Source organism: Thalia democratica, chromosome 1 (genome assembly GCF_965202585.1).
Source record: "Thalia democratica chromosome 1, ktThaDemo2.hap1.1, whole genome shotgun sequence".
Taxonomy (NCBI): domain Eukaryota; kingdom Metazoa; phylum Chordata; class Thaliacea; order Salpida; family Salpidae; genus Thalia; species Thalia democratica.
In genome coordinates this window covers 25,793,211-25,806,667 of record NC_139165.1, presented here as the reverse complement: position 1 = coordinate 25,806,667, position 13,457 = coordinate 25,793,211, and the positions used below count along the sequence as shown (strand labels likewise).

General features: G+C 23.6%; 1 pseudogene; it reads left to right on the top strand.

The window, feature by feature from the left end:
- The window catches only part of LOC145834780 (A disintegrin and metalloproteinase with thrombospondin motifs 18-like), a 63,000-nt pseudogene that overhangs the window by 9,227 nt on the left and 40,316 nt on the right, over window positions 1-13,457 (top strand).

Here is a 13,457-nt window from a genome sequence, read left to right as displayed (position 1 = left end):
AACATAATATCTTTGTACTAAAGTTGTTTGAAAAAGTTTTAAATATATTTAGCAAAATTAAAAACTTGTTATATATCTACATATTCACGTGCGTTTAATGTACATATATATATTTAAAGGGGAAATAAAAAAATGTTATTGTTAATATTTTACTATTGAAAAAAAACTAAGTTTTCGCTATCTTGACAATTATAAATTTTAAAGATTTTGATTAAAAAAATTGTCATTTGATTGTTAACTTTTTTGTTTTCATCTATAAGCTCCATAAATCTTAATAGTTGTAGCAATTTAATACGAAAAGTATTTCCACGCGACTATTAAGTTAAATTACTTACCACATAAATTAAAAGTATTATAGAGTAGTTTAGCATATATTTAAGATTAACAAGTTTATTATTTAATGGATATCTTACTAAATTTAAACAAAACGTAATTTTTAGTCTAAAATTGATTTGCTTGTTTTTAAAATAAGTTGTTTAAAACAATTTGAAATTATAAAATTATTATTAGTTCGATAGAAAAGCTTTTTTAATTTCATCTTTAAAGCTCTAAAGTTTTATTACTCTTAGCAACTAAATACAAAAAGTATAGCCATGAAACTAATAAGTTAAATAATCTACCATATAACATTTTTAAGTATTATGGAACATTTTACCATATGTAAAAAATTTATAGAAATTTTTTATTTAATAATTATCTTACTAAAATTACAAAAAAAGTTTTTTTAAGCCAATTAACTTTTTTTACTTGTTGAAAATCAAAATTTAGCCACGTTAAGGAAGGTTGAGAGAGGCAAACTTTATTGTTTAATTAGATCTCAAGTTTTGAAAATAAACACTTTATGTTTTGTGCTTGATTTTCATTTAAAGTTGAGATATGTCTTAAAAGTCATAGCAACTAAATACAAAAATCGTTACCACGCAACTATTAAGTTAAATTATCTACCACACAACATTTAAAGTATTAAAGAGTAATTTAGCATTTGTAAATATTAGTAAAAATTCTTTTTTCGTATTCATCATACTACTTTCACACGAAAAGTAATTTAAAGTCTAGAAGCATTTAGCTTGTTTTTACCTTAAATTGTTTTAAAAATTAAAAAAAAAGGTATACTGATTTTGAAATCGATAGTTAAACGTTTTTATTTTGAGATTTAAATCTATATAAACCTTAAACGTCCTAAAGGTTGCTACAATAAATCTTTTCAAGCGACTATTAAGTAAAATTATCTATAAAACAACGTTTAAAGTATTATGAAGTAATTTTAGCGTATGTAACAAATTTATAAGAATTTATTATTTAATATTCATTGTACTAAACTTACAGAAAAAGTATCTTTCAGCCTATTCTATCAACTTTTCCTAATTTGTCGAACACTAAAAAGTAACTGTGTTAAAAACGATTGAGAAAAGCAAACTTTATTGTTTAATTATAGCTAAACTTTTAAAAATTTACTTTTTATGTTTTTGTGTTTGACTTTAGGCTTTTAAAAAGCTTTGATTAAAATAATTGGATTATTGAAAAAAAACTTTTATATGCTATAATTACTTCATACTTAATTAAAAAATTTTATTACTTTTATATTAGTATAAACTATAACTAGGCAGAAAAGCACACTCTAGTTTTTGAAAATTTTACTCTTAAGTTTCAATTGCTTACACTACTCAATATGTTTAATGAATAAGTACATAACTTTAAAATTAAATGATTTAAATTTAAACTAGGTTAAGCTCAAGTATCTAATTATACATCTTAAATCTAAAAAATAAATTACCGTTACTTTTATTTTAACTTAATACTGATGATAATACTCATTAGATTTGATGTTTTTAACAAATTATAAACTATAGTAAATAATAAGTTTGAAAGTTTAACTTAATCATCTGCCATTAATTATCAAATATTATCAATCTAGGTTTTGTAGATTCTAACATAAAATGTCATAGTACAAATATAGTTGAGTTTATAAAAATTTATTTAAGTACATAATAGTTTATATCATTTAATTTTTGCTGTTATACTTTGATATACAAATTATATGCTGTTTAGGGGAGAAATTCATGTTTAGTATGCTCAATTTGTTATTATTACAATATCATTACTTAATCTAATTGCGCTATTAAGCGTACTTAGCATATAAGGTGGTTAGATGAAAGTAAAACTATATGCTTTTTTGTGTTATCCGTGACAATTAAACTTTCAATGGGTAAGTTTTTTAACAAATACTTATTATTTAGTGATTTTCAAATTTTTTTTTGTGAAAAATTTAATACTTAAAACTTTTAAAAATGTTTGCTTTTATGAAAATCAGTTAACAAAAGTACAAAGCTAACATTAAGTTTAGAAAAAATATGGTGAAAGTAATACTAGGATATCTTTAAACTACAACTCAATGGTCAAAATCTATGAAACTTAAACAAACAATTTTTTTTACTATGAAACTTTAAAATTTTCATTTTAAATTTAAAAAAAAAATTTCTTTTGGAAAAAATTTTTAACTTATTTTCTGCTGAGTAATATTCAATTAAAAAACTTGTTACAAATAATAATAAAAACATTTAGTCTACCTATAAGACAAAATACTAATATTTAGTAAGTCATGTATCAAAGGCAAAGTAGAAAAATTCTAATGTAGGTTATAATAACAAGGTTTTAAATTTTGAACAGTGCGTTGTTTTTTGAATGACTATTTCTTAAACCATTTCTTCTTATTAATGAAACATTTTATTAATTATATTTATTTTAAAATGTTATGATGCAGCAAAGATTTTTTTAAATTATAGATCATTCAGTGTTTACTTAGAAATTCAAAATTAAGCTTTGCAAAAAAATATGTAATTATGAACTTAGTTAAGCTTATTTTTTAAATTTAATATAAGATATTTAAGATAACAGCTTTAAAGTGTTCTAATTATTTTATCATAAGCAGTAAACTTCAGTAGTAAATAAAATTATTGTAGTATTTCTTCAAATATCAAGGTAAATTATTTTTTTTAGGTTGTTCTTTAAAAAGATCTTTTTATAAGTTTAAAAAAAAACCAAAAAAAAAAACCTGTTATCATATTTCAGTCTATCATATTGTATAAAAAGTTTTATAAAAACCTAGTTATTACAAAAATAGAAATGTTTGTAATAATTGTAAACAATTGCTAAAGTTGATTAAACTTGCTGAACTTAAAAAAAACTATTAAAGAACTGTTTATTACGGATAAGAAAATCACTTTTACTTGTTTTGTTTTAATAGGAAATATACCACAATAAGGTTAGATCTGATGAAAACAATTCAAGTATAAAATAATTCGTATGAAATATACATAAAAACTGTTTTTGTTTTTAATTACGATTATTCAGTTATATCGGCAAATAAAGTAATAAAGTTTAAGTTTTACTTCCTATTTAAGTCATGCATCAATCAAAGCAAATCAAATAAATCATTTTTCCACAAAATTGTGGTTTTACACTTTCCCTATTATTAAGATTTCTATATTTGACAAATGATGTAATGTACTTTTAATTAAAGTTCATGACTTCATTAATTTTATTAGCAATATTGCTTTTTCAATTTACATTTTGTAATTTGTTTTATTTAAGATTGTAGAAAATTTAACTATCGTTTTTATTTAGCTCGTTATAATGTTAATTAATCAGTTAAAGTTTTGTTTAAATATAAAGTTCTATAAAAAGTAAATCAAAAAAACACTTAAACTATAAATTGTCAGAGCTAATTAAAAACTAATATTCATTAATAAGTATAGTTTGTGTTGTACACTACACATATTATTATGTTAAATTCATTTTAATGTTTATGCAAATGTTATAATTCATTTAAAAAAAAAAAATCAAAAATTTTGTTTTTCATATATACAAAAATCATTTAATTTGAAATAGTTGTCAAGAGATTTTTTTTAAATAACCGAAAAATAACTAAATAACGAGTTTAGAACCTTAGTGAAATTATGAAAGTTATATGAAATACGAGACGCATTAAATTTGAGAGATTAGAAAAGTGCAAAAGTTTTGTTTGTTAAAACTTTAGTAATTTATCAACAAATTTTTTGCGCGGGAAGTTTTATATATAGCAAAAAAGTAGTAATTAGGCTTAAATTCTAAATCATTGTTTTTCTACCTATGTATGAAAACAGAATATCAAATTTATTTTAAACCATCATATGATAGCTAGGTAATAGTATGAGTAACAAAAATCAAATTAAATAAGTTTTTTTATTATCATAATTTTAAATACGTTTGCAAGTGTGTAACATTATTTAATTTAAGCTTTAAAATTTGTTAGCTAAATATTTTTACGTGTTCAACCTAATTTATGAGTAAAATTTCTGTCTATTCGGAAATAACATTGTATAATTTTTTTTTAACTAATAATTTTAACAGTAAAATAAAAAATTGAATGAAGAAGATTAAATTGATGAATGTTTCTTTCTTTTATTCTTTAAAGTTACTTATTATTTTTCTTAAAATAATAATTATTAAATAAAAGTTTAACATAGTTGCTAAAGTTATATAGTTTAGTTGTTTATTCAATTTTTTAACTTAAACCTATTACTTTACGTAAATGCTTAATTGTAATTATCACAAACTAAATTAATAAAATTTTGTTAACAACAAGGATTTTAAATTAAACACTGTTTCAAAACTGAGCTATTAATTTTATAGACATATTTGTTTTTAAAGTTTATAAATTGTCTTACAAAGTATTATTTCGTACTTACCGTTAACTTTCTAGTTATGTTTGTTCTGTTTGATATCAGCATTTAATTAAGTTTATGTAATAGATGTTTAACCAATTTCTAAGCAAGGTGCAACACTACTCAAATTCAGACAACTCAAAATCTTGAAAAAAAAAAAAAAAGAAAGGGCCACAACTAAAACAGTAGTGTTTGTTATCAAATATAAAAATAATATAGAATAAAGCCGCTATTTTCTTTTGTAAAACATTAAATATTTTTTGAGACATGGCTTAAATAAAGTAAAAAATTTAATTAATTTTAGTAACTTTTAAAAATCATAAAAAGTATTTAATATTTTGCTAAAATTAAAAACAGGGCTTGTAGATTTCAATAAGATCTTTATATGAATTTTTAATTTTTTAAATTTATATTGCTTTCTTTAGATATCGTCTTTTAAATATTTTTTTACCGTTTTGAATTGTCCGAATTTGAATTGTCATGTTACCATATAAGCATATTATACATTTTAAGCATTTAAGCTTTAAACTTGCTGCAATCATTTTTTACTGCTGCAATACTTCACAAAGACTAAGAGAGAAATTCGATTAGACTAACCGGTGCAAAGAAAACACTTTGAAATTAGCATTAATTTTTGAGTAAGTCTCGCTGCAAGCATGCATTATTACTCTGTTAATCCAATCATAATGTTAAGAAAAAGTTTATTCAGTTTAACCGGTGCAAAAATTATGCTTGTCAATGAATTTGCTTTGATTTCGGCAATCTCTTTCACGTGACTTTTAATTTCAGCAGATTTTCTCATCTGATTATATTTTGATTTGGGTTTGAATTTCCGGTTTTAAACAAGTTTGTTTTTTTTCCGGAGGTTTTTAATTCCGCTAATTTAACTATGACATAATTGTAACAAGTTTTCAGCTTCATTAACATTTTCTGTTTTGCAGTAATTATCACGATTTTAGCTTACAGTAAATTTTTTTGTGCATTTCCAAGAATTTACAAGTTTAAAACTCGAAACTTACAATTTTTCGTGCAGTTTTATTTAACTTGTCAAAAAGTTGTTGAAAAATAAGATAAACCATTATTTTAGCAGCTATGTAGTGTCCGAGTAGAGATATAAAAAAATTTAAACATTATTTCTTAAAAGTTTTGATCTACTTTAACTAGTAATTATTAAAGTGTTCACTTTTATATGTCACTTTATAAAAGATGTTTACAAAAATGTGCATAAACATTTAAAATATTCCAAAATTTACTCTAAATTTACTTCTTAATTGTTTTAAACCATGGCTTTCCAAAGTGGACAAAATATCCTCTCTTAGAGGTAACTCTGGCTACTAGGGGGCAATAAATTGTAAAGTGCAAAAAACTTAACGGGTATTTACTAGTAATTTGGCGATATATATCAACTATTCATTGGGTCAAATATCAATAGCTGCAAACAAAGCGATAGTAAAAATGAGTAACTTTAAAAAAGTTCGCAGGTTTTGAAATTGTGACGCTGTAAAACACGGATAGAAGTTTCAATCATCAACAGATTGACCATTAGATACCAAAACGACACCATAGCAGCTTGAATGAAGAAATAAGCCGCAAAACTTACAAAGTTGTCCACTATCGAGTGCTTGGTCTTGGCCAGTCTTACCTGTTCGACCTTAGGCCCAACTCACAACTGCTGTCCCCCAACTTCTACGTGAAGAGAATGGACAAGAACGGAAGTCGGATAATCAGGGGAAACGTGTGGGACTGTCACTACCACGGTCGCTTGGTGTCGCATGGTGACCGACCAGTTGCCATGACAACCTGCAACACACTGTTTATTACCAGACTGTTTTATAAACTTAATTTATTAATAGCATTTCAAAGAGTCTTATGTATAAAACACTGCTTTCTAATTTATTTCCCCTATAGACTAAACATACTCAAAGTACTTAACAAATTTAATAGATGTGTTGACATGATAATTTTTTTCAATGTTCAAATGATATTTTAATCTTTAGAAAATTATCTTGTTTTGCATAAAATTGGTCAAAATTTAAAAGTTAAATTTATTTTAACGATTTTATATTTATAGAAGGTCAACAACATATGCTTTGATTATTACTTTTATAACAATTTGAAATATTGTTATTATATCCAGTAGATAAGTCAATATCAAGTCTACATGTCTGAAATCATTGTAATTGCTATAGTTTAACACATAACTATTAGCTACTTGACAATCATAAGGTTTTAATTGACAAGTTACCTTTGATTTAAAGAAGTGTTATGATGTAAGAATGTAAAAGTTTAAACTTTTTTGCGTATTTAAAAAAAAATTCTTTTGAAGTAATCAGTTAATTTGGAAAACAAATGTTTATAAGTGATATACATAGAACAACTTTATTTTTGAACTATTGAAAATTGCTATTTAGTAAAAATGCACAGTTTTCTTATAATTCAATTATAGGTTATGCAAATAGACTTTTTTATAGTTGGATAAATTTTTAATTTAATGAAAAAACTATTGAAAAATTTTTTTTTTTAATCAGATGACTATCTGTATTCTGAAAAAGTACATAATTGTTTCTTAGTGGTTATCGATTGTCATCATAAAATGCTTTTTTTTTTGTAAAATACTTATAATCATCAATCACTTATTAAGGCACCAAACTTAAAAATAATTAAAACATTCAAAAATTGATTAATTTTATTCACAAACAGTTGAAGTTAGACCAATGCTACGAAGTTAAAAATATAAAAAAACTTTTCGCTATTAAATATTAACTCAAAAACTGGTAGAAATATTTTCATTTTGCTTCTACTTGATGTTGCCGACGTTAAAAAGCAACAAAACTTATTATTTCTGCTTGAAAATAAAAATATAATTTGTGAAACGCTTTTTAAAAATTTTAATAATTTTTCTGAGTTCTTTAAAGTTTTTTTAGTGGTTATTTCTTTACAAATATTACATGTTCCTATCTCTAATTACTAGTACGTGATTGGATTATTAAGATCAGTAGGCTTTAATGATTGGATTGAATAAAGGACAGTCAAATGACTGCTTTCAAAAATAAGTTATAAAGCAATGTTTTTGATTAACTTTAAAAACCACATTTTGATACCTAGATTTAACGAAAACTTGTTACTTAGATTGAAGTTTACATGACTTTCTTTTAATTTTACCCATTTTTGTTCACAATAATTGCTATTAGGTTTCTATTGTAGTCTATATTTATATTAAATTGTGAAATGTGAAGCTTGTATAGTACCTGCATATGATATCATATTTATTTTTGTTAAATTTTCTTTTAAGTCGCGTCTCATTTGAAACTAGGTCATTTTGACGGACTAGTCTGAAATAGTGAATACGATTAAGTTTAATATCGATAGCTCCATACAAAACTCACTGCTAGATTGTTTTTCATAGCCTGTAGTAGTCAGCTAAAACATTGTTTAAAAAGTAACTTTTTAAAACAATTTGCTTTTTGTAGTTTAAAACATTTTCTGCTTTTATGCAAAATATACAAAAGTAGTTTAAGAACATAAGCGTCCAAAACCTACTTAAAAAGTTTTTTACAGAATAAAATGTAATAGAACAAATAAATTTTACTAAAAGATTACATGAAGCCGAAAAACGAGAAAAAATAAAATAAAAACCATTTATTTTTAAAGTGATATTTAAAAAAGACAAGAAAAATGACTTAGCGTAAAGTTTATCATGTCAAAGTGAACCAAGTAAATAACACCTGGAACACCAGATGGGTGTCGGATGATTGGGGTTAATACAGCAGAAGTAGTGGGGGCGGCATAAAATCGAGGCAGGTAAAGTGCATGTGATTGACTGCATCCGGGGATCTTTTGTTTCCCAATTACGAATGTGTGACGTCATCAAAACCAGCAACAACACAGCAATGCAACTCTGACGTAATTTGTTCTCCCCAATGGCACGCCGGCCCATGGTCCAAAGTAAATATTTAAAATAAATTAATACAACTAAATGAACGAAAGTAAGATAAAGTCTATATATTTAAGAAACTAAATCCATAAGCTTTAAGCTAATTGCTTGAAGTTATAAGGGTTATTTTTTTTTAAGTGACTTTATACAAAATCACTTGTTATTATGTGGAGTAAAAGAAGCAAATTATAATCATCATTGTAGTTTTTTCAATCTAAAATTGTACAAATTTAAAGATTTCCGTCAAAATAAACTATTTATTTTGTTTTAAGTTAGAGTTTTCACCAACTTCTTGGGTGGTATGATTTATTTTTGTAAATTCTTAACAACATGTCATTTTGTTGTCTCGGTAAAATTGATAGGATTAATTGTATTTTAATTCCCCTGTTTTTAATTAATTTTTGGAATTTAGTTTTATTTTTTTCATAAACAAATATTGTATAACTACTTAAAATGAGATTAATCAATTTACTAAGACTTAATGGTTTTTACGTAACTTTAAACTTAACACTAATTAATTACTATTTTTAACTTATTAAAAAAGGCGAAGTTTTACTAACTTTTAATATTTGCATCCAGTAATTAAGTACAGTCTTGAGAATAAACCATATTCATGCAGATTTCTATAAACAAGTTTCTCAGTATGAACTATAACTTTGAGCTGAAATCAAATAAAATTTAGTACTTATTGAGATAGAATACTAATATGTTATTCTAAACTTGTTTCCTAAAACGGAAGATGCTTAAGCGTTTAGTAAGACTGAAATGTTGTTGTTTTTTGTTATGTTCAATACAGAAACTTGATATTTAAAAACAAAATGACAACCGCGTTCTCGACGTTGCGGGCAAGGATACCAACATCGAACTGTTTTCTGTCAATCAGAACTTCAGACACTGAGAAGCATCAAGTGTACAAACACTAAACTAATCAGCAGACAGAATTGTCTTATTAGAAAGTGCAGAGTCAAAAAGTTCACTTGGCAGTGGACATCATGGGAACTAGTTAGTAAAAATTTCGATACAATGTTTCTAAATCTAAAATATCTATTATATTAAGTTTCAGATTTTTAAATTTTCATGCATCTTAAATATAAATAACTGATAACAAAGTTCAAACAATGTAACGACAAAACATTTTTTGAAAACGTATTGATCGAAGACAGTAAAACTTTTGTTTAACTTATATAAACATTACGTAAGTCCAAGCTCATAAAACAAATCCCTTTGTTTAGTGTTTACGTTTGGCAACGGCAAAAATTAAACGATATGAACTTATGTTTTTGGCTTGTAGTTAAAGAAACTATTACTTGTAAAACTTTTTTGACTGACAGTTTAAATTTTGTTTTTTGATTCCATTTAGTTTAACAATTAGAAAAGTAAGTCTGTTGAAGAAGAACTTAATAATTTTTTTAGTTCTCATACCAATAAAAACTTCTCAAAATTTTCTCAACAAAACATTTTTTTTAACTTAAAATTAGTTTATCAAATATATTTTTAAGAAAAAAATAGGTTTTGGTGATTTGTTAAAATAATTGTTTTTTTATATTTAAAAAATGTTAATATTTGGTTCAAATATGAACATAGCATCTCTGTACTTTAGTTATTAAAAAAGATTTTAAGTACTTTTTCAAGGTTAAAAACAAGTTATTTATCTACATATTCATGTAAGTACAACATACATATATATGTTTAGAAAAGGTTAACAAATTAGAAAATAATTTTGGTTTATTTAATGGTATTTTTTAATAAATTTTAAAATCTAGGTTACCTTGACAATCATAGATGTAAACATTTTGAAAAAACTAAATTTATTTGCCAATCGGTAGTTAACGTTTTTTACTTTTATCTTTTAAGCTTTATATGTCTTAACAGTCTTAACAACTAAATCGGAAAAAGATTGCCACGCGACTATTAAGTTAAATTATCTACCACATAATATTTAACGTATTAAAGAAAAATTTAGCATCTGTAAATATTGGTATAAATTCTTTTTTGATGTTCATCATACTATTTTTAAACAAAAAGGAGTTTTTAGTCTAGAAATTGTTAGCTTGTTTTCAGCATAAGTTGTTTTAAACATTTTTAATAAAATATTAGTTCAAAAGTAAAACATCTTTAGAGCTTTATAAAGTCTTAACATCCGTAGCCACTAAATACGAAAAGTAAAGCCACGCGACTATTAAGTTAAATTATGTACCATATTATATTTAATGTATTATAGAGGAATTTACTACATGTAACAAATATATCACTTAATGTATATCTTAACACTACTATAACAAAAACTTTAAATTTTTAGTTTACAAACTTTTCTTATTTTGTTAAAGTTAAGCATACATAGTGTAAGTAATTGTTTTTTTTTGTCGGTAATAGCTTTTAAGCTCCACATTACAATTGTTTCCTGTTTATTTATTCATATATTTGTGAAATAAAGATAACTATCTGCTATACAAATAATACATGTTAATTTTCAATGCTAAAAAAATTTAAACAAATAGTTTAAACATTGATGACAAAAATATTTAAACACAAAACAGAATGTATCTCCAATGCTGTAATTTTTTTTACAAACAAAATGCTATTTAAGGTTGTAATTGTAATGTTTAGTATGCAAAATTTATTTGTATTAAAATGAATTCAAGAAAACAATTTGAACATCATTACTTAATTTAATCACGCTATTAAGTGTATGAGTGTATATAGGGTTAATACATCAAAGAAAATTATTTACATTTAACAAATAATATTTCAGTGTGAAAACTTTTAACCAAAGTTTTATTCATATTTAGTTAAACACACTGTAGCTATTAAAGTATAATCATTTTAGATTTTTAAGTATCACAGCTTAAAGTTATTAACAAAGTTCTTTATATAAGTTATATAAAAAATTATTGTAAATTTTGACTGTTATTTTGGTTTTAAATATTTTTTTATTAGTTTTTTTTTCTAAAAAATACAACATTTTATAGATGAAAGAACATTTAAAGTTTCACGGAGCAGTGAAAAAACTAACGTATTATAAATAACTAAATAATTATTTTCAAACTTGAAAGAACGCTTTGCAACATTTAGTTTATTTATAACTTTTTTTATCTTTTAGTTTAAGTTAAGAAATTTATAAATTAAATAACTTTTATATTAAATTAATAAATAACAAATAATTAAATTTTATTAAATTTTAGACTTGTTATGGTACTTTGCATAGATTTTTATTATAAAACTTTTTAGATTTATATTGTGAACTTTTGCAAACTTCTGATAATAAAAATAAACATTTCTGTTTTATCAATTGTTTATTTACAAAAATATTTATTATAAGTTGTGAATAAAAACAACTTAGTAAATTTTAGTTGACTACGATGTTAAAACAGTTGTATGATTTTATAAAAGTTACAAACGTAAACATGTTTGCAATAACTGTATGAATAAAATTTACGCAACTGTCAATAAAACATGCTGAATTTAAACTTTAAAAAAGTAAAAACTTCTTAGTTACTTACGTTATAAACAAAATTTAACAGTGACGACTATTTTATTTCTTGAAATAACTTTTTCATGTTTTGTTTTATGCTAAAACAAACCACAAAAATCTTTCATCCAATAAGAACAATTAAATACGAAAATATTGCAAACAAAATATAAAAAATGAGTTTTAGTTTTTATTACAATCAGTCATGTCAGTATAGAAAGTAATAAAATTTAAGTTTTATTTTCTATTTAAGTCATGCATCACTCAAAGCAAGTCAGATAAATCATTTTTTCACAAAATTATGGTTTTACACTTTTCATATTATAAAAATTTCTAAATAGGGAATATGATGTAATATGTTTTTAATTAAAGTTCATGACTTTTTAGACTTAATTAGCAAAAATTTTGTATCAAGTAGTTTTTAAGTTTTATTATTTAGTTTCTAGACTAATTAACTTAGTTTAAGTATAATATTTCAATTAATTCTAATTTAACCCTGTAAAAGGTTTTCTTATGCTTTTATTCAAAAAATAATATTTTTATTAAATGTCAATGAACTTTTAGGTTTTCAACACCCAAGTAAAAATCAATTAATACAGTTACAAAATAAACTTTTAAGTGAAAATATAAAATATAAACTTTTTGATAAATCAAACATTAGTTTTAGATCTACATGAATATACAGCTAGTACACTACTAATAGGTAGTGTACTAGCTGTATATTTATTTTTTTCATTCAAAAAAAAAGATTAAATTACTGCTGACTATTTTGGTGAAAAATGTTATTATGAGTATCAAAAGTTTTAGTTAAGTTAGTACCGGTTGTAATGCCTGACTAAATACTTTGATTCACAACTTTTATTTTTGTTAAAATTAAATAATCGCAGCATAAGTGAGAATATGCGAGATATTTAATATAAGAGAATAAAAAGTAAAAAAGTTGGTATTTTTTGAGCTGCAATATTTGGAGAGTACGTTAACAATTGCCGGGGAAAATATAAAATTTTGATAAAATAATTAAACGTAAACTATAATTGATGTTGAAAGCAAAAATTGCATTTTGTTTTATACAAACATGTATTTAACTTTCTAAGAATATTCACGCTATATGGTTACTTGTGTAATTACTTACAAAAGATTAACAAACTGTTTTGCATGCCGCTATACTTTTGAGGTTTGTTTAATCGAGAATAATTTGATAATAAAACTAAAAAGTAAACAAAACTTTACTATATCACTAATATTTCTTTGATCTGATTACAGTTTTAAAATAGTTTTTCAATTTATTTTTATTGACTTAGTTATTGTCAAAGTTTTTAAATGTTAAAAAAGAACATTAGGATTTATAGCC